General features: G+C 52.5%; 1 protein-coding gene and 1 long non-coding RNA gene across 6 annotated transcripts in view; one reads left to right on the forward strand and one right to left on the reverse strand.

The window, feature by feature from the left end:
* The window catches only part of VDAC1 (voltage dependent anion channel 1), a 101,787-nt gene that overhangs the window by 63,269 nt on the left and 16,470 nt on the right, over positions 1-22,048 (forward strand). The window contains exons 1-2 of one of the 5 annotated variants that reach the window (XM_070234341.1): positions 10,959-11,027; positions 11,708-12,727. The exons of 2 other annotated variants lie outside the window; for them this stretch is intronic. The gene's annotated coding sequence lies outside the window, so the exon portion shown is untranslated. Of the gene's footprint in view, positions 1-10,958; positions 11,028-11,707; positions 12,728-12,758; positions 12,956-22,048 lie in introns of those variants that run through there. 2 more of the 5 variants (XM_005599430.4, XM_023617695.2) reach the window with 2 other exon arrangements.
* On the reverse strand, positions 203-5,322 carry LOC138917488 (uncharacterized). Its single transcript, XR_011425591.1, has 2 exons — positions 5,040-5,322; positions 203-598 (listed from the first exon to the last, which is right to left on the reverse strand). It is a non-coding gene; the product is annotated as an uncharacterized lncRNA (long non-coding RNA).

Below are 22,048 nucleotides of genomic sequence, written 5' to 3' on the forward strand. Positions count from 1 at the left end.
ACATTGGATAGCACAGATATATGGCCGTTCCATCATTGCAGAAATTTCTATTGGAAAGTGCTACTTTGGGGAATGAGACCAGATCCGTGGTTCACATCTGCTGATTCATAGACCAAATTATCCAGGAATGTGATGAAATATAGAGTCCTGGGTATATTACTGATCTATTGCTGCATATTAAGTTATCCCCAAATATGGTGGCTTAAACAACAATTAACCTTTATTATCTCACATACTTTCTGTAGGTCAGGAGTTTGAGTGACTTGGCTGTGTTATTAGGCTCAGAGTCTCTCATGAAGTTGCGGTCAGGGCTGCGGTCATCTGAAGGCTTGGCTGGGGCTGGAGGTTCTGCTTCCAAGGTGGCTCACTCACATGGCTGGAAGGTTGGTGCTGGCTGTTAGGGTGACCACTTGTTTCCATTTGCCTAGGACTAAAAGGTTTCATGGGATGTGGGACTTTGAGTGCAAAACTAGGACTGTCCCGGACAAACTGGAACAGTTGTTGGCAGGAGAACTTGGCTCCTCCCAACATGGGCCTCTTCCAGGGCTGCTCGAGTGTCCTTATGACATGGCCACCAGCTTCTTCAGAGTGAGTAATCCTAGAGAGAGCAAGGCAGAAGCTCCAATGTCTTTTCTGACTTGCCTTGGAAGTCACATGGCATCATTTTTGCTGCATGTTTTCCTTAGAAGCAAGTCACTAAACCCTCTGGTCCACATTCAAGGAGAGGGGAATTAGGAGCCATCTATTGAAGGGAGGATTGTGAAAGAATTAGTGGACATACTTGAAACCCTCCACACTGGCCTACGCCTGAGATCCTGATGGGGCATATGGGGCGGGGCCTAGGAATCCATACTGTATCGAGGTTCCCTGATGACCCCTGATGTGCAGTCAGGTTTGCCCACCACCAGGTTGACTGACCTCGGTGGTCCCTTCCCACCATGAGAGGGTGGCCATCCCACCTACCTCAGTAGACACTCACAGGATGGAAGTGGGAAAAGGGCAAGTCCAGGCCAGAGAAATTGTTGAGCTGAGCATGATTCCTGAAGCTCTATTAGATTACATGGATGTCCCTTCTCGCCTATAAATGAACAACTGGGGTACTGCTTAGAAAATCCTGGCCATACTGAAACATTGAACACTGTTAGAAATGATCATAACCAAACTGCATAGCAACACGGGAGAAAAAACTCGTGATACAATATATCTACTTGAGGGATGGTTGAAATGCTGTAGCAATGCATGGACAAGGTCTGGAGATTAATTATTACACAAAAAGAACAGAGTTGCAGTTATGGCAGGTGGGCGGGGAGAGGATTATGAGCAATTTAAAGAAATGCTAGTGTTGTTATGTATTAGTGTTGGTTATATTGTCTTTTCAGTAAAAAGAGGGCGACTCCTTCTTCAGATCTTAGCTTAACTGATGCCTTTTCAGAGCCCTTTCCAACCTTCTTGGTTAAAGCTTAGCACCTTGGTTGTGCCCACATAGCACATGTCACATCTGCAAATGCGTTGTCTCTCCCTGTAGCCTATGAGCTCCATGAAGAAAGGCAGGGATGTGTCTGCTTTTGTTGCCCAGAGTCTACCCAGGGCCAGCCCAGTGCCTTGCACATGCATGCTGCCCAGGAACTGTTAACTGAGGCACGAATGAGGCGAGGTCTGAGGGAAGGAGGAGGGAGATGCTGCCAGTAAAGGAGGCAACGGGAAGCCTTCTGTGGGTGGTGGTAGAGAGGGGAGGCCGGGGATCAGCCTGGTCCAGTGGCCCCTGATCTAGAGATGTCTAAGACTTCATGGGCCTTCACCTCTTGAGAATCTGATTAAATCAGCATTTCTCTACTTCAGCATTGTTGATATTTTGGGCTAGATAATTGTCTGTTGTGGGGGGCTGTCCTGTGTATGATGTTTAGCAGCATCCCTGGCCTCTAACCAGTAGATGCCAATAGCACATCCTCCCCTGTTATGATGATTAAGAACATCTCCAGGGGCCTGCTCAGTGGCCTAGTGGTTAAGTTCATGTGCTCTGCTTTCGCGGCCCAGGGTTTCTGGGTTTGGATTCTGGGTGTGGACCTACACACTGTTCATCAAGCCATGCTGTGGTGGCATCTCACATACAAAATAGAAGAAGATTGGCACAGATGTTAGCTCAGGAACAATCTTCCTCAAGCAAAAAGAGGAAGATTGGCGACAGAGGTTAGCTCAAAAAAAACCCACACAAAACCCTCCAGATGTTGCCAAATGCCCCCTGGGGATTGCCCCAGGAGCTGAGTTAGAAAACCAGCCCAGCACTCTAGTGGGCCTGAAATATTTGCATGAAGATGAGCCGAGGATGTAAATGAGGGAGACTGATGCCTGTCTTACACCCAGGAAAAGCTCTGCGAATTTGTTATTCAGAGCCTGTGGGGCACAGGCTCAGGGTGTGCTGCCACCTGTTGGTGAGTGAGTGGGAGTGCGCCCCGGGCTCAACCAGCCCAGGGACAGCAAAGCAACTTGGCTGGCAAGTGGGCTGCAGTTGGCCTGGCCTTAAGGGCCTCTCCCCAAGACTGGGCCAGGGAAGCCCCAAATAAAACCAGTCAGGGTGTTCAGCAAGCAGGAGGGTCAGTGGGAAGGGACATTTTCCTATCTTTTGGTCAAATGTTTAATGACGTACTTGTTAAAGAAGACATCAAGTCAACTTCATTTATTTCCTTTCCCTTTTTCCTACAGACACCATGGCCCCTCTTTAAACTCTCTCCGATTTGGGGCTTGGCCCTCAAAGATTTGTGTCAGGGCAGGGACCCTGCGAGTTGGAGTCATGCCCAGCTTCTCACTCTTCAGCCACTCACCTTGGCCAGACTGGTGGTGATCCCAGAGGCAACCCCCTCCCCCAGGCTGGGGTGTGGGAAAAGGCAGGGGGTTGGCACCTCCAATGGCTAAACCCAAACTCACGGTCTTTCCCTACGCCTCCCCCTCCTCAGTGCACCCAGCTCAGTAGGGACAGCACCAACCCCTAGTTATCTGGACGGAAACATCGCCTCCATGGCTGAGTCTTACAGGCTCTACTTCCTCAGTCTACTTTATCCTCTCCTCACCTCCACTGCACTCCCACCAGTGTCTGAGCCACCCTCATTCCAAGCCTGGTCCAGCACAAAGGCTCAGCTAGACGGTTCTCCCGTTCCATGTGGTGTTGCCTGGGGTCACGCTTGGAGGTGCATTTAGCTGGGAGCTTGGCCAGGACTGGAATGTTCTAAATGGCTTCATTCACATATCTGGTACCTTGGCTGCTGGGGGTAGGGGTGGGGGTGGCAGGGCAGCTGGATCTCTCTCTCCAGCAGGGTAGTTGAATTTCTTATTTGAGGGGACCAGGGCTACGAAAGAGAGAATGGAAGCTGCCTGGCCTCTAGGGTCTAGGCCCAGAATGGGCACAGTGTCCCTTCTACCACATTCTGTTGGTCAGAGCAAGCCCTGAGGCCAACCCAGTCTTAATAGGAGGAGTGGTTGGGAGGAATTTGCCATCATATTTGCAGACAATACACTGTGCCCACCTTTCTCAGGGCAGGTCAAGCCGTCCATTAAATATTCACTTGCTCACATCATTTTCTTCATTTGTTTCTCCTCAAAAGTCATCTGCAAGGAGAGGCCTCCCTGACTGTCCTGAGGAGACCCCCTGTTGCTCTCTACCCCTGCCCCGCCTTAATTTCCTACAGTTGCTGACCAGTGCTTGACAGGGCAGTCCATGTTTATTTGCTAGTTGTCAGTCTTGCCCTCTAGCCAGTAAGCACCAAGAAGGGAGGCACTGTGTCTGCTTAGTTCACTGCTGAGTCCTCAACAGCTAGAAGAGTAGCTGGCCCACTGTAGGAGCCCAATACCTATTTGTTGAATGAATGAGTGTTTCTAAGAAACTTTCTTCCATAACACTTATCAAAGTTCATCATTCCTTGTTTATTTGTATGATGATTTAGCAAAGTCTATCTTTTCCACAAGGGAAGAGACAGTGTCTGTTTCTGCTCGCCATTATATTATATCCCCAGTTCTTCAGGCAGCATCTGGAAACAGCAACCTGCAGTGAACACTGGCTGGATGAATGAACTCTGAGTGGGAGCGACAGGATGTGGGGCAAAAAGTGAATCATCTTCCAATAGAATCACCCTTTTTACAACACGCAGATGCTGGATCCTGAAGAAGAGGGATGTAAATAAAAATATTCTGAACTGCTTTTCTTTAACCCCCTCAGGGAGCTGGTGTTCAGAGCAGCCACACCCTGAATTTCTTTCTGTGAGGTTATGTAATGTCACAGCATTTCTCTGAGCGAGCTGTTCCAGGATCACTCAGGGTGCTTGTGAAAAATGCACCTGCTGGCCCCACCCCAGAAATATTAATGGAGAACCCTGAGGGGTGAGGCCCCACCACCTGCAGGGTCCCCAGCAGTCCAGGTGATTCTCCTGTGCACTACATTTAGAAACATCGCCTAGGCGCCAGCCTGGTGGTGCAGCGGTTAAGTACGCACGTTCCACTTTGGTGGCCTGGGGTTCGCCAGTTCGGCAAGCTATGCTGTGGTAGGCGTCCCACATATAAAGTAGAGGAAGATGGGCATGGATCTTAGCTCAGGGCCAGTCTTCCTCAGCAAAAAGAGGAGGATTGGCAGATGTTAACTCAGGGCTAGTCTTCCTCAAAAAAAAAAGAAAAAGAAACATTGCCTAGGGCCAGCCCTGGTGGCCTAGTGGTTGAGTCTGGTGCACTCTGCTTAGGTGGCCTGGGTTTGGTTCCTGGGTGTGGACCTACACCACTTGTCTGTCAGTGGCCATGTTGTGGTGGCAGCTCATATACAAAATAGAGGAAGATTGGCAACAAATGTTAGCTCAGGGCGAATCTTCCTCACCAAAAACAAAAAACATCGCCTTTGCATTTCTGTGTCAGATGTTTGGATTTTCTTGGGCTGGTTTTTCCTTTAGACCACCTTGTGTCTCTTAAGACCTTGGCAGCTGTATTTCTTTATTTCTCCCAGAAGGCTTTGTAAACAAGCAGCCTGGCCCATAATCCCTGAAAAATGAGGTATATTTCCTTACCTTCCTCAGGATCATGGAGAGGTCAGATGGTCTGATCCCCTGTGGTTGGGCAGGATCATGCTTAAACCACAGCAGGTAGAGAGGAAGCAAAACTGGGTTCTCTCCTTCTTCAGATTTCCTGTGTGTGGAATTACGAGGTTTGTGTCTGGCGCTAGGGAGAGAAGAGGTGGGTCCTCGATATGGGGCCCTTTTAGCACAGTTAGGGAGCAGCAAGCATTTCCCCAGGGGTGAAGAGGAGCTGGGGACAGGGGAGGGAGGGAGAAGGGGCCTAATCTTCTTATGTAAGAGTCATGGAAGAACCTGTTTTGTAATCCCAGAGCAGCAGGGCTGCTAAGTTTAGATTTGAACCTGAAACTTCTCGACTTCGAGAGGCATGTGAGGCTGCTGCTGACTTGGGCCAGGCTGGCTGTGGCAGGAAGGGCTGCGTCTGTGGCTCCACTGTCTCCACTCGGCAGCTGTGGGAGATGGTGGGTGTCAGAGGAAGGAGGGACCTAACAAGTTTTAGGAAAGCTATGGCATTTCCAGAGAAAACCCTGATGGTCAGCCTACCCGCCACAATCTCTCCTCTAGCAAAGACCAGAGTAAGTCAAGGGGGTGGAGGGGGGCATGAGAGGCTGTGGTGGAGACAGTGGGAGGGACACTCGAGCTCAGTAGCCAGTGTGGCTACTAATTTTTTGTCTGTCTGTCTGTCACTGTCCACGTTGGAAAGAAAGTCCTTCCCACTGGCCAGGACAGAGGAAGAGGCACTGATGGTGGGGCCAGTGAGGAAGCAACTTCTCTCCAGTTCCTGGAGGAGGCCTTCGGGGAATAAGAACCTGTAGGCAGTGCCATCTCAGCCAGGGCAGATGCTTGGCCTGACAGCAGACCTTGGGCAGCCAGGAGAAGCCAGTCCTCTTTGTACAGAGTGTACATGTGTGTACGTGTATGGGGGGGTGGGTGTAGAGGAAGCACGCTGTGAGAGGGAGCACAGTCCACAAGACCTCCCCCACTGCTGACACCAACTCAAGTGTGAGGGTCTCCAAGACCACTCTTACGTTTGATAATTCACTAGAAGGACTCGCAGAACTCACTGAGGGCGGTTACACTCACAATTGCGAATTATTACAGGGAAAAAGCAGAGACTAAATTCAGCCAAGAGATGGGGCCGGCCGGTGGCGTAGGAGTTAATTTTGCAGGCTCTTTGGTGGCCCAGGGTTCGCCGGTTGGGATCTTGGGCGTGGACCTGTGCACCGCTTATCAAGCCATGTTGTGGTGGCATCGCACATATAAAATAGAGGAAGGTGGGCACAGATGTTAGCTCAGGGCCAATCTTCCTCAGCAAAAAGAGGAGGATTGGCAGCAGATGTTAGCTCAGGGCTGATCTTCCTCAAAAAAAAAAAAAAAAAATCAGGGGGCTGGCCCCATGGCCGAGTGGTTAAGTTCACGTGCTCCCCTCCGGTGGCCCAGGGTTTCGCCAGTTGGAATCCTGGGCGTAGACATGGCACATCTCATCAGGCTACACTGAGGCGGCATCCCACATGCCACAACTGGAAGGACCCACAACTAAAAATACACAACTGTGTACCAAGCGGCTTTGGGGAGAAAAAGGAAAAATAAAATCTTAAAAAAAAAAAAAAATCAGCCAAGCGATGAGATGCATGGGGCAGAGTCCAGGAAAATCCAAACCTGGAGCTTCCAGCTGTCTTCTCTCAGTGGAGTCCCAGACAGTGTTAACTGCTCTAGCAACGATGTGTGACAATACATGTGGAATACTGCCCACCAGGAAAGTTCACCCGAACCTTGATGTCCAGAGATTTATCACGGCTCTGTAGTCAACTGTCCAGTAGCTCTGGAGGTCCTGCTGATACTGTGTGACTTCAAGCCCTCACCCTAAATGACATTGTTAGTTTGTCCAGTGTGGCCAGTCCCTACCCTAAATAAAGATACTCCTATCTGGCAGGACATTGCCAGGGCTTAGAGAGTACTTTCCAGAAGCCAAGGGCAAAGGCTGGACCTCTCTTTGGGTGAGGTTAAACTCTTTACTACACAGGCAGATTAAACAGTGCCCAGCCCACAGCAAGACCATTCTTCCTGGAGGTTTGGCAAGCCGTGAAGCACAATTCCTAGATGTCTGGGCTGTAGGACAGAGAACACTTGTTCCCAAGGTGTGTAACCAGCATAGAGGAGCGTGAGCCACTTCGTCAGCTGCCTCCCTTTATGCTGGGCATCACTCACCATCTCTTCAGTCATTCATTTGTTCACCGTTTACTGAACACCTGTGACGTGATCAGCACTCATTCTAGTCGGGGAGACAGATAATAAAGACCAAGCCAACTATTAAGTAATGTTTAAGGCTGCTGCATGGTATGGAGGAAACAAAAGGCTGAGCTCAGAGTAAGGACGGAGGGGAGAAAAGAACTTGCCTTAGATGTGCAACAGGGAAGGCAGCTTTGAGAAGGTCCCATTTAAGCTGAGCCTAGAGAATGAGAGGCACCAGCTGTGGGAAAAATCGGTGGAAGAGTGTGCCTGGCAGAGGAGCACATGGGCCTCGGCTGGCAGTTGACACCTCTATACAGACTGTGAAAAGGTGCCCAGAAGCAGAAACACAGTCCCATCCTTGTGGCTGACACAGTCTTGTCAGGACCCAAGGCTTCGTGAGCCATGCATGGACAGGATCTCAGCCCCACACATGCCCTTGGCCTGTGCTTGTGCAGTGTGTAAACCATGCCACCCTACATGGCAGGCTTGGACACACAGTGCCTGGAAGGCAGCATCCCTGGGTAGCCCTACCAGGTTGGCACCACACACTACGCCATTTTAACTCCATCTGACTTCACCTACATTTTAAAAAATAAAAAACCAAGTTGTGCCTGTTAGCAGAGGCCCTGGTCCCAGATCCTTGGGCAGTGAATGCAAATCAAAGGGGAGAGGCAGCTCCATATGTGTCTTCAGGGCAAACTGCATGTGTCCACTCACTGGCGGGGGGTGGGCTGGAAAATGGGTTCCCTGTCCCTTGCAATAAAAGGAGATCCTAGCTGAATTTTCCCCTGGTTTTCTTCATCTTCCTCAGGAGCCGGCACATGCTGAGCAAAGGAAAAACTCTTGCCTTCTCTTGGTTCCGAGGTCTCTGAAGGATTCCAGCCCAGGTCATTTCTACTGCCACCCTCACCTACACACACCCACACCCAGGTGCACGTGCGCACACACTGGTGTCCCTTCCAGGGGACCTTACAAGAACCAGAGCTGGACCTGGGTTGGCCACAAGACAACAGGAAGGTGCACAATCCAAATCGCAGGTGGTTTTCTACAGCAGAAATCCCTGCCTCTTTTCTTCAATGATTTTAGTATGATCTCTCTCTCTGTCCCTCGTCACCGGCCCCCCCCCCCACCCCCACCCCCCCCACCCCGCCCAGCACACACCAAGGAAGACCCTGAGGCCATAACCTGGAAGAAAGCTCTTACAAGAAGCTGACCATGCTGGCACTCTGACCTCGGATTTCCAGCCTCCAGAACCGTGAGGAACAAATGTCTGCTGTTTAAGCCGCCCGGTCTGTGGTATTTTGCTATAGCAGCCCAAGCTGACTTAGACACCGTTCTAACAAATCGTTTATAGCAATGTCTATTATAACAAACTACCACAGACTTAGTGGCTTAAATTTAAATTTATTATTTTACAGTTCTGGAGGTCAGAAGTCCAAAATCAGTCTCATTGGGCCAAAGTGAAGGCATCAGCAAGGCTGGTTCCTTCTAGAGGTCCTGAGGAGAGAAATCAGGTTCCTCGCCTTTTCCAGCGTCTATAGGCTGCCTGCATCACGTGGCTCGTGGCCCCTTCTTGCATCTTCAAAGCCAGCAGTGGAGTATCTTCCAATCTCTCATCTCTGCTGCTGTTCTATCACCTCTCTCACTCTGACTCTGGTCTTCCTCTTTGAAAGATCCTTGTGATTACATTGGGTCCTCCTGGACCATCCAGGTTAATCTCTCCATCTCAAGATCCTTAACATAATCACGTCTGTAAAGTTCCTTTTGACATGTAAGGTAACATCTGTATAGGATTGGGTGATCAGGACGTGGGCATCTTTGGGAGGTCATTGTTCTTTCTACCATAGTGTGTCTCTATAGTTTTTAAAGTTATATTTGCAGTGATACGGAATATATGATTGCCTTCAGTTAGCATTGTGGCAGAAATGGTCCCCTCAGGAAGTCTTTGTAACCTTCTTTCCTCAAGGCTGTCAATGCTCCATAGAGGGGATGTGCTTCAATTTGCTCAAGCTGGAAACCAGGCTGCATTCCACTCTGGGCTGCTGTACAGCTTCCTGAAGCCAGTGTTCCCCACCCCGTGCTCGGGACGATTGCCTTAGCATAGGTCCCAGGAACAGGTCAAAGGGAGCAGGTTTATGATTCTTTCTACACATTGCCTAATTGCTTTCCAGATTGTGTCAGTTTACACAACCTCTCCTGATCCACCTCATTTGGCTCTCATAAAAAGAAAAAAAAAAAGGTTGTCTCTTTTTATATTAAAGGTATGGGAAATATAAAAAGAACTGAAGGAAAAAAATCACTCATCATTCCATAAATTGAAATACCACTTTCATTACTACTTAATACATTTCTTTCCAATATTTCTCTCTGGGTGTATGTATATATAATTTTTAAAAAACATGGATAGGATATTGGAACTTCTTGGGACTATTTTAGATCTAGGACAACTCATGTGTTTGGATATGCAGGAGAAAAATTTTTATTGTGTTTATCTTGGGATGGTTTCCATCCTGTTGACTTCTGCTCTCCATGTCACGCACAACCTGGAGGCCTGGCCAGGTCCTTCCCTGGATGATGAATGTCAGGGTACAACGTGAGGAGAGTGGCTGAGATTCTTGACTATGAACCCTCATTACTGACTCCCGTTACCCAGGCTTTAGTCTGGAAAATGGTTAGAAAGGTTAGGTTTTATGAAAATTCAGCTTTATAATCCCATTCATTCATGCTGGTTACAAGCAGAATATTTTTCTCTTTAAAAATTAATTTATATAAATTACATCTTCCATTTCTACTTTCACAGACCTCATCTTCAGGTTCTGGTTATTTGGCAAAGACAATAAAGACGTACAGGGACCTCTGGCCCTGAAAAGAGAAGGGCGGGAAGTGTTTCAACATAGGTTCTTAGGAAGGATTGGCTGCTTTTCATCTTGCTAAATATAGTAGAAGAGCTACGGCTGTAAGTTAGACATAAGAAAGAACTTCTCTAAATGAAATATTCTTACACTGGTCACCCATTCCAATACTAAAAATAAAACAAGAATCTCATTTCCCCTGGATGTTGTACCTTGTTCTGCTTGAAGAGAGAAGGTGAACTGAGTTAGGACCTGGAAGGAAACCTAATCCAAACTGGAGCAAGCAAAAAGTGAATATTTCAGCACAGATGGCTGGAAAGCACAGGGGGTAGGCTGAGATATGGATAGATCCCAGGGCATGATGTCCGAGGAATCCGGTCTCTGACTTTCTTTTGTGGGCTGGCTTCGCTTTTAGAAAAAGGAGGTATTTCAATACCCCGCCACCCCAAGAACAGCCCTTGAGTCAGGGACGGAGTCAGCTCCATCGAACCTTGTGCACAAGAGGCGGCGGCGGCGAAGACTCATTCCCCCAAAGAAAAACCATTGGACCCGGCCTGGGTTTCTTCAAATTTGCAAGAGAGGACCTGATTGGCTGGGCTTGGGTCAGGTGTCCGCCCCAGCCCAATCAGCGGTGGCAGACAGAGTGGAGGCGGGGCTTGGGGGTGGGGTTGGTAAGCCGGGTGTGACAAGCAGTCTTTGCTCAGCTCTCGCCTCAGGGCTGTGGTGGGGAGGGGTCAACACCAGGGCCTGAGGGCTCCCTTGTCCCGCCTGATTTCTTCACTGTTTTCTGAGTGCTTATTTGTTAAGTGTCCCATTTTTAACTCACAGTAATCCTCCCAAGTTGAAGCCGAGAGGTTAGGCCCGTTGCTCAGGATCACAGCCAGTAAAAGGCGTTCAGGTGATTAATCTGAACGCAGCACCTGGGTGAGCCCCAGAAGGGACTCAGAGCAGATGGGGCATGGGGAACTCTCAGGCCCAGGTTAAGGGTCATGAAAAGGGGGGGGGGAGGGTGAGGTGGCAGGGAGGGGTGGAGGGGAGGGAGCACTCTGGGCATCACTGACCCTGGACGCAGCGTCGGCTCCTAGGTTGTGGGAGGTTTCCGGAGCCCCATCTTCCCGCAGAGGCACCTGGTCCTGCCCTGCCTCCCTGAGGTCCTGTCCTCCCAACTCTGCCTCACTGCACTCATGGGTGACTCAGTGGCTTTCCCTGCCCGACCCTCTCCAGGAGTGGACTGGGACCTCTGCGGGGTGGGGACGGCCAGGTGGGGAAGTCTCGAGTCCCCAGTAAGCCATGGAGCAGCTTAGGAGCCTGGGGAGAATTCTAGCATCGGTCCTCCCCTCTCCGGGACCTCAAGGAGTTTAGGGACTACTCCTCACATTTTCAGTCAGACCTGAGCCCCCTACAGGGCCCAGGGCACCCTGTCCGCACTCCGCCCGTAAGCCCCCTCCTTCTCAGCACCCCGCCCCCACTGAAACACCAGTTGCCACTTTCCCATTTAAGCTGCCGCCTCTTTCCAGCAGCCTGTCTGATTGCCTCTTCGCTCGCCCCAGCTGCCTCTTTCTTTAATTTGCGCCACAGGTGGTTGTGAGGGAGCATCCTGGCGCCTCCTCCACGGGGTCTTAGCCGCCTTAAGTCTTGGAGCAAGTTTGCTGGCCGAAGGCGAAGGATGTGCAGAATCTGCATCCAGCCACGAATTCATTCATCCTCCAAGTCGGCTTGGGGTGGGCCTCGCCCGGGATGCCGGAGACACGCAGTGGTGAAGGAGATCACCGCTTAGGGCTAGCGGGGAGTCTCCACGCGCCTTCCCCGAGCTCCGCGGGAAGCAGACCGCGGCAGGGCGCGGGTTCCCGGAGCGGCCCCCGGCTAGTCCGAACCTGCGTTACCTCGGCGCGCCGTAAGACCCAGCAGAGGACGTTCTTGCAAAACGCAATTTACTTTCTTCGCTTCTCAAAAACTCCGAAAATGGCTGCTTGCAGCTTCGCTACAGGGGAAAACTGCTAATTGGAACGCAAACTCAGCGCACAGTGGGGTTTCTCGGCGCTTCGCCCCGGCCACCGCCGGGCCCGGCGTGAGGAAGGGTCTGAGGCGCCGGAACACCGAATCGGGAGCCAGGAGCCGAGGAGCAACAGTCGTGGCTGCTGCCCTGTGTCCGAGCCGCCTCCGGCGCCCAGGCCCCCAGCCGCGCCTGGGACTGCCCCAGGGGCTCGGAGCCCGATTTGACACCCCGCGCGGGCTTTGCTGGGGGACTCCGGGATCACCTCGTCCACCCAGGCTTAGGCCTTGGTCCAGCGCCACCCGCCACATCAACTCCCGGAGGAGGGGAGGGTTGTCTCCTACCCCGAGGCCGAGCCAGGAGGCCCAGGACCCCGCCCGTCTTCTCTGAGTGCAGGGGACCCCGGGCCACCGCTCAGCTAACCGGAAGACCCCCCTCCTCGAAAGCTTCCACCAGGCGGGATTTCCAGCAAAGGCTGGACACACGTGTCCCTGCGCACGCACGCATCGTGCGCACGTCAGCGCCCCGTGCCCGGGCGCACGCAGGCACTCCCTCGTGCCCGCACACGCCCGTGGGTACACGCGTCCACTGCGGGATCCGGGAAGGTAAGAGGGCGACTCGGGAGCTGGAAGGGACCCAGGGCCCGGCCGGGGCTGCGTCCAGGGCGGGCCGTGGGGGCGGAGCTCTTGGAGCCGGCGCGCTGGGTCGGGGCGGGTCCGCGCCGCCGCCGTCCGCGCCGCCCCGCCCTCGGCCCCAGTGCTCGCTCCGAGCTCCGCGCCCCGCGTTGCACCCCCGCCGCAGCCGCCGCCGAGCCCGCCGCCACCGCCTCTAAGGTAGGCGCAGGAGAGGGGCCTGGGCTCTGCCTGCGTCCCGGCCGCGGGCCGGGCTCCTGGGGAGTTGAGGGGGAGGAGTAGCGGGGAACGGGCGAGGGTCCCCGGGCCGGGCCCGAGGGCGAGCGGGAGCGGGCGCGGCTCGTGCAGGGCTGGCTGGTCAGCGGCTGGCCGAGCAGGCCGCGCGGGCGGGCGGCGAGCGGGCCCGGGCAGGGGAGCGGGAGGCCGCACATCCGGAGGCGCCTGCGGCTGGGGGCCAGAGCCCGCGGGGACCTGCGGGCGGAAGGGCACAGGCGGCCGCGTGGAGGCTGGGCCGCCTGCAGATTAGGTGACCTTCCCCGGCGGCGCCCTCAGGCCCTCGATGCCGCCAGCGCCGGTCAGGCAGGGACTTGCCCACTACCCACGCTCGCCGGGCCCGGCCCGACCCGGCCCTCGGACCTCTGCGGGACACAGCGTCCCCGTGGGGATGAGCCCATGTGACGACCGTGGCCCCGCACGTCCTGTCCGGTCCACGCCCGGGGCAGCTGGTGCCCAGCACTGTCCGCGCGTGCCAGCGCCTTCCGGGGCGGAACGGGAGGCCGAGAGTCGACTTAGGCCGCAGGGGCTGGGGCTGGGGCCTGGGCAGGAGGTTAGGCCTTGGCAGAGGAGGCCCCGCGGGGAGGGACTTGGCCTCCTTGGCCTTGAGATGGATTTCTGATTTGATCGTTCATTCATTTACTAAATGCGGCAGTGCATTCACGAAACTGGTTCAGAGCCAGTTTCAGAGCCGTCTGGATTGGAGGCCTGCAGCCCTAGTGACTGTCCAAGGTCACACAGCTCCGAAGATGCCAAGCCTCAGTTTTCTCATCTGTAGAACGGGAGCAATTATACCTCTCCTTCATTGGGTTTTAGGAAGAGTAAAATGAGTGGATTAACTCGAAGTCTTTAGAACAGGGTCTGGCAACGAGAAGGCCTCTGTAGAAACCTTGGAACATACCCTTGAGAGTTTGGGAAGGGTCAAGCCCATCCCCCGCAGACAGTTTTGCTCCACGGTGGTGTTCTGGAAAGAGTTCAGTAAATGCAGCCCCTGTTATTTTACGCATTCTTATTAAGCATTTGTGTGCCAGGCATTGAGTTACTTTCAGATAATTCATGAGAAATCCTTTATGATTATGGACAGACAAGGTGAGGCTGGAGCAGGAAGTTGAGTGTGGGTGCAGACCTGGGCTAAGCCTGGGCCTGTGCCGCCCGAGTCCCCATCCCCTTGACCAGCCTCCCCTCTCCAGAGGAAATAGGGAAATGATTTCCTCCTTGGCCTAATGTGCTGTTGACAGGGCCAGGGCACATGGCCCAGGGCCTGCCTCCTGTCTCTCCAGTCAGCTCTGAACTGAGTTCCTCCAGGGTCAGGCTTAAGCCCTCTGCAGCTTTGTTTTCAGTGCCTCGGGTAGTGCCACCTGGCACACAGTAGGTCCTGGAGAAGGGTCTGGGGGCGGAAGTGCACTCCTGCTTTTTGTCTGAGAGTCACCTTGCCCTTATTGACAGAGGGTGGTTTTACCATTCCAGCATGTGACTGATAGGAGGTGCCCATTAGGTATTTGTGGAATTATTGGATGGGCATATATAGTGGCTGCAGGCCTGGGCCACGGTCCCTTCATCCTGGACATCCTTTTTGAGGGACGCACACATCTCACTCATTTCCAAAAAATAGCCTTGCCTAGCGGAGAATCACAGATATCTGAGAGCTGCAACTGTATGTACATCCCTGGAGCAGTGAGAGGCAGACTGTTTCCTGATTTTGAAATAGCTGCTTTAAACACGTTATCTTCATTCTATGACTCTCCAGGTCCTGTGGGGAACTTGTGGAACTGGTGTTTCTGGGCTTGCAGGGGAGGTGACCTGGGTGAATGGGATTCTCCTAAAGGCCTTGGGCCTGGTGCCTTTTCCCTCTCTGCAGGTGGCTGGGTCGATGGCTTCTGCTGGAGTTGTCCTCAGTAAAGTGCTTTCCCTGGGCACGGGGGCTGCTCTCTCAGTTGGTTACTTGGTTTTATTTCTGCTATTCTGTAGGTACGGGCTGTTTGTAGACACAAACCCAGGGGCGCAGGGGGACCATATGGTGAGGAATTGCTGTGAGCCTCTGGTCCTGCTGGACACTAGGCAGATGTGGACAGTGACCTCCAAGCTGGTGGTAATGAGGGACATTCACCCCCACCTTTACCAGTTAGATGCTCCTGAGGCACTGAAGTCCACTTCACCCTTGATGGCGTTTCTCACAGTGTGACGTCCTTGGGGATCGTCACTGAGAGAGGTGTGTGTGTGGCTGCGAGCTAACCAAAGCCTGCAGGCAGCCCCTCCGGGTGCTCAGGGGGTCTGTGGCCTTGGGCTCCCCACAGACTCCTCTGGTAGCCCCTGAGGAAAGGTGAGCATTGGGATCCTTGGCTGGCGGGGCGCACTCCTGCATTTCACTGCTTGCTCTCAGGGAGTGGGGGGTTGGCGGGAATCCACACCCTTTACCCAGAACCATGCTGGAAAGAGTCCTGGAGAGCAGATGGCGCTCACAACACAGCTCTGACATGAGCCACAGGGTCTAGTACAGGTCATGTCACTTTCTTGTTCCTTAGTTTCTCCCCTATAAAAATGTGATCGTCATCCTGACAGTCATTCTTTATTGAGGGCCTTCGCAGCACCCTCCTGGGGGCTTGACATGTCTTCTGTGACATTGAATCCACTTTCCTACAAGCCCTGGAAGGGAGGTGCTGTTTCCATTTCAGGGGTCAGGAGGCTTGAGCACAGAGAGGTGAAGTCAGCACCCCAAGGTCACATAGCTCAGCAGGGGTGGAGTTGGGATTCAGGGCTAGGTCTGGCTTTCTCCAGTTCTGGTGCTTTCACACTGCAGTCGCCACTCCCAAGGGCCACGGTGAGGAGCTAATAGATGTGAATGCCTTTTGAAAAGTAGAATTTGCTGTTCAGAGGGGAAGCATTACTCTTTCACACTGAGCAGAGTGAGCATGTGCGTGGCTGGGTGTGGACCGGCTATCAGTGGACGGCGGTCAGTGGAGTCACCCCTATTTGTTGCAAGGACAGTGGCGCTGGGTGTCTTATCAGGAGAAGGGTCAGTTTTCCCTGGAACAAGGTGGGAGGCCGTCTTCCAGGACCTGGCTGGACAATATTCAGCTAAACAATACCTCATTATGGTCAGGGAGGACTCTGGACCCTGTGGTTCAGAGTGACCTTTTGACAACCAGCACGGCAGCCATAATTATAATAAATATATAAAATGAAAGACTGTAATAAAATACTGTGTTTATTGCGTGCTTACTGGGTACCAGCCACTGTACTACACGTTTTATGTTAACAATCTAATTCAGCCCTCGTGGTGGTGCTGAGTCAGGTACTCTTTCCCCTTATTAGAGCTGAAGAAAAATGAGGTGCAGGTAGGTTGTGACTTGCCCAAAGTCACATGTCCAGAGAGTGGCGGAGTAGGATTGGAACTCGAGTCTGCTTGACTTCCGAGTCTACCTGTCTAAGCACTGTTTATTTTAAGCCCCCCGGGTCAAGCCAGGCAGCGAGGCTCAGGGAATGTGAGTGAGGTGCCTGAGGTCGGACAGGAGCCCTGCATGTGCCTGGGACCTGGACCTTGGCATGCTACCTGCCAGCCCAGGCCTTCCCCCTTGATGGGTGGTGGGCAGGCTGCCCCCAAGTCAACTACATTCTTTTGAGGCTTGTGGAAGGCTGTAATGGTGGTGGCCCAGCTTCCAGGGTGTTTTAAAATAGAAGCAACGCCTGGAAAGCTCGGCTACCCCGTGTGAGACTGTCCTGGCAGGGGGGAGGGGAGCAGTGGGGAACAGCTGCACTGGGAACACAGACCTACTAGCAGAGCGTGGGCATTGGCTTTGCCAGCATCCTGGAGACCCAACCAGGGGCTGTTCTCCTGGGCTGCCTCTTCCTGGTGAGAAGGTGTGCAGTGGGGGTGTGTGGGGAGGCTCCTGATGTGTTGGCCCCACACACTGGCTTGTAGAGCTGGGCTGGCTCCCTGCTGGGGAAGTTGCTTTTCCTGGTCCCTGGAGTTAGGGCGGGTACTTTTGCTCTAGTCTCTGACTGGTCTGATGCTCCTCCTAAGGGCTGGCCCAGTTCTGCCCTGACAAACCACCTAGAATGGTGTTAGAAAAACAGCACAGCCAAAGGCTTCCCTGCATTCTTCCTTCCTAAGGGGAATCCAGGGTGGCGATGGTGATGATTGCTGTGTTGGTTGGGGTCGTTGCAGGAATCAGATGCACTCTCCTGCAGGGTAATCAAAGAAAGCATAATGAAGGGATCATTCGCAAAGGTGTGGGCAGGGTGTGGGGCACCTTACAAGGGGTGTGGTCAGGGTGTGGGGCACCTTACAAGGGGTGTGGTCCCTGGGTCCTTTGGAACCGAGAGGAGACCCCTTGGCATGAGCTGTGGCCTTGGGTAGAGGAAAATAGTCACTGCCCACCTGAGGCCCAGCAGAGAGGGGGCCTGGGGCATGAGTACTCCAACCTCACTCTCCCATCTTCTGCTGGTACGTCCTGTTGGCTGAGCCCAACCGTAGCCCACTGATAACAGTCCATAATGATCAGCTCTTGGGATTCAGAGCAGGGTGGAGGAGGAAAGTGGATCTGGAGGGGCAAACCAAGAATATCCAGAATCATGTGGTTACCACTGCCACTTATTGAGCACTAACTGAGTGCCAGACATTTCTACATGCTTTACCTGTTTAACTTACTTAGTCCTTTCACTATCTTTGATAGAAAGGCACTGTTGGTAGCTGCATTTTATAGATGAGCAAAATGAGGCCCTGGAAGCATAAGTTTTAAGTGCTGTGTCCAAAGACACACAGCTGGTAAGGGCTGGCATTGGATAGAACCTCTGCCAGGCTTGTAGCCCCACCCAGTGCCTGCTGCCTGAGCACCGGATGGGCTGGGAGATGCTGTGGCAGGTGGCTCCTGGTGTTTAGGTCCTGACCCTGTTATACCCTTCCCTTGAAGATGTTGTCTCTCAACCCACTGGAGGTTACCTGTGTTCAGATGACTTTTCCTCTTAGCTGTTCCTAACTGAGCCTTGGGGACCCGTAGCCACCCTGCTACCTGTGTCAACCATCGCAGTGATTGTTGGCTCTCTAGGGGCATCAAGCCTCTCCTGTCTGGATCCTTCTGAGGGAGCCTCTGCAGAGAAAACAGCCTGCTTCAAAGTGGGGGTTCTGGTAGGTGCCTGATGCGGGGAGCGAGCCCACTCTTCTCAGTGGCATCTGAGGACTGCCCAGCCTGTTAGGTGACAAAAGGCTGAGAGGGAGGGAAGGAGGCCTTTGAACAAGTGCCTCAGGTGATTTCAGGAGCTCTGCCCAGCTCCTGCCTTCTGGGCAGGGTTGCCAAAGCCGTAGCTGGTCACCTGGGAGTAGAATGTGCCCCCCACAGGCCCTGCCTGTTAACCCTGTCATCTCAGTGTAGTTTGAATCTGCTCTTGGAACCGGTGCAGTCACATGCCACATAGTGATGTCCTGGTCAAGGATGAACTGTGTATACGACTGTGGTCCCATAAGATTAGCACTAGAGAGCCCAGGTGTGCAGTAGGCTGTGCCGCCTAGGTTTGTGAGCACGCTCGCTGATGTTCGCACAGGGACGAAACTGCTTAATGACACATTTCTCTGAATGTATGCCCATCATTAAGGGATGTGTGACTGTACAGAAACATTGTAGATAGCTTTTCCTTCTGCCACCTCTACTGCAACAGCGGTTTAAAATGTGACTTGTTGCAGCATCACAAAGGCGATATGACTCAATTTGAGACATATGGGTTGGATTTTTAAAGTTTCTGTTCTTAAAAAAAAGATTATTGTGTACAAACAACTTAAAGAATGAAGTAGAATACAACATGAGAAGCCTATTCTAACTCCACTCCTTCCCTAGACCCCGTTTCCTTTCTAGAAGCAGCTCCGAGGCAGCCACAGTTTGCTGATTGGCTCGTATCCTTCCACATGCTTTGCCATCCATTCACAAATGTGTGAACATATGAAGATGTGTATTTAAAAAAGTTTTCCTCTAATTACTTGGAATTGCAAATTTTCTCTGACTTGCTTTTTTCGTTTCACGCTGTCATAGGTAGCTTTCTATGCCACTTCATATAAATCCACCTCATTCTTTTTGATTGCCACGTGGTACTCCTTAGTTTGCAAGTACCTTAATTCTTATTCATTTCCCTATTGTTGGACCTTTAGGTTGCTTCTGGGTTTTGTGTTGCAAATAACACTGCAGTGAGCATCCTTGTATACATGTCTTGGGGTGCCTTGGGTGCTGTTGTCGAGTGGGTTCCTAGCTTTAGAATTGCCCCACTGGGGTTAATGCGTGCCCACTTAGATGCTGCCCAGCTATTGGCTCCAAAAGGGCTGTACTTTATATAGTACTCCCACTTAGCGTGAACGGGAGTGGCCGTTTTCCACACCAACGGTAGATATTGCCGTTTACATTCTTGCCAATCTGTTGGTTGAGTGAGCTTCCCAAACACAGATGTGTCAGTACTCTCAAATGGCTCCCTAAGGCCCTTAGAATAAAGTCCCGGCTTGGTTCTGAGGTCAGGGGTGACGGTGCTCACTTCTGAAGGCACTGGGTCTCCTCAGCCTGAGTTCAGCTCCCCTTAGGCCGAGGTGTGGGTGGGGGGTGCTAGTCATGGGTCTCCCTGCCCCCATCCCTGGTGGTGCTGCAGCCTCCCTGCCCAGGGAGCTCCTGCTTCCTGGTTACATTGTCATTTACCTGGTCCCTATTATCAGATACTAAGTTTCTTTTTCTTTTCCTACTATAAAAATACTTTGATGTTCGTTGGGCATTTCCTCATTGAACGGACATTTATGTTGAATGTCTACTATGTATCAGGCTTTGGCATCTTTGTACACACAGCTTTTTCCATATTTTGGATAAATTTATGCATGACAGGCTCTGGGATGCTTTGAGTTCAAGGGTGTGATTTGGGGGTAGGTGTGCATTTGTGGAGGTAGTTGGGGAGCGCTGGGAGCAGAGCAGCTGTCACTGCCATGCAGCTGATTAGTCAAGGAGGATATGTCCCCCCAGGATGAGGTTATGTAAGTGTTGCACAGCCCATGCTGGGCGATATACTATCTCTCCCCTCAGGCTTCCAGTATGGGCTGGATTTTCATTCCTCAGCTGGAGTGGAGCTTGCATAATCTGTTCAAGGTCAGCCAGGGAATGGTTGGGTAGGTAGGCCGGCAGGCAGTGGAGGAGAACCAGGGTCTCCTGTATCCTGGTGTGACTTATTGGTCCTTCTCAAAGTCGTCATTGACCGCAGGTACATCTCTCAGCCTGGCCCTGCCCATCCCTTGCTTACCACTTATCCTTGGGAGCCATGCTCCCGGGCTCTGCCTTGAAGCCGTCAGCCAGGCAGAGACCTGGGCCCTGCTTTCCCCAGGCAGCTTTGTGCTTTACATCTGTCCATGTGATTTACATGCCTTGCCCATGTCAGAGGGCCCTGCTTCATGCTCAGCCTCTAGAGGTTGGGCTTCTGAAGGCACATGGGGTGGATGCTGTTGAGACAAGACGGTGGGTGGCTTGGAGCTGATCCCTATGGAGGCCGGGGTGGGGGCCAGGGTTCAGCCTCCAGGGCAGGTAGAGTGCTAAGTGAGAAAGCAGAATGCTGAATTCTCCTCTCTCCAGTCCTGGTCTGAGAAAACATGATTGAAAATCATTCTTTCTACAATGATTTCTACAACAACAACAAAAATGTTTTTGAAGCAGGTACTGAGAACTACGTAAAAATGGGCATTTTCTGGGTGCTGTTTGCAGTTGTGAGAAAGCTGTTCTCAGAGGCACAGCTGCCTCAGGCCTTGCCTCAGTCATATCAGATAAGTGCAGCAGGGGATGGTGGGGATGAGGAAGACTGCAGAAAAGGCAGAAGGGGAAGCTACACCCGCACAGCAGCCCGGGGCCTTTAGGGAGGAGAGTCATCCTCCTGTTCTCCTTGGCGGGTGTCATCTCAGGTCTGGGAGTGGAGTTGGCTCCACTCAGCCAGTGGTTCCTGTGCATCTTCTCTGCCAGGAGCTGTGCTGGAGTCGCAGGGAGAGCCTGGCCTTATCTGAGCTCCCTTGTCCTTGGATGGTAATCTCCTTAGTGGCTGTGTGCTTTGGGGTGATGTTTGCTGGGGGCGGGGTGTTTTTTGACAGGTGGCTTTGCTTGTTCAGTTTTGGGGATTAGTGATGAGAGAGGGTATTTGGGGAACATTAAATGGTGAGTGTTCTGCCTTTGCCCTGAGGGATGGGCCAGTCCAGATGTGAAAGCTGCTTGTGTCTGGTGAAGCGAGTCCTGGAGCCAGGGGAGGGTCCTTGGGAGGGCCCTGGCCCCTGAGGTACAAGGAGGCCTTAGCTGACCCAGAGATAGTGCCGCTGGACTGCTCTCCCCCTCACCCTGGGGCTGAGTTGGTGGCCCAGCTGGGGAGGGGGCAGCGCTGAAGAGGGGTACTCTGTCCACTGATACCTGTTAGTGCTGGCGGGGATGGAGGATGTTCTGGGCCCTTGGCTGAGATGTTCTGCAAGTTTCCGTGGGGCTGCATTACTTCACCCTTCCATCCAGGGCTGTCTTATTGCTTCTCCTGGGAGGGGACCAGGCCCTTCTATGCTGCGCATGTGCCTTAGGTAGCGGGTATTTCTGGAGGACCTGGTCCAGGACCGGGTTGCCATCTGTCCCTGGGGTGGGTGTGCCTGTGGGGTTTGTTTGGGGTGGAAGGGGATAAACTCGGGAGAGGGGAGTTCCCAGACTTGAAAGAACCAGTGGGGGCAGCCTAAAATGGATCTTCCCCCATGTTCTTTGTGCCCTGACCCTAATAGACTGAGCTGCCCATGGTTCCAGCCCGATCATGTGCAAGAAATAACAACAGCAACAAAAATAGGAGAGCGTAAACAGCTCGCTGGGCTGCTCCTCTTGGCTCCCACACAAAAGTGAGTTGGGACAGAAGTAGCAAAAGTTCTCAAGAAAGTAAAAGAGGACCTGGAGCACAATTTTATAATTTAAGATTGTGGGAGTTTATAGTTGTTTCTTTTTCAGTGTGCTCACTGATTCTCGGGGCTCCTTGCAATGTCTTTGAAGTTAGGGCTTTGGT

This window comes from Equus caballus, chromosome 14, assembly GCF_041296265.1.
Source record: "Equus caballus isolate H_3958 breed thoroughbred chromosome 14, TB-T2T, whole genome shotgun sequence".
Lineage (NCBI taxonomy): Eukaryota > Metazoa > Chordata > Mammalia > Perissodactyla > Equidae > Equus > Equus caballus.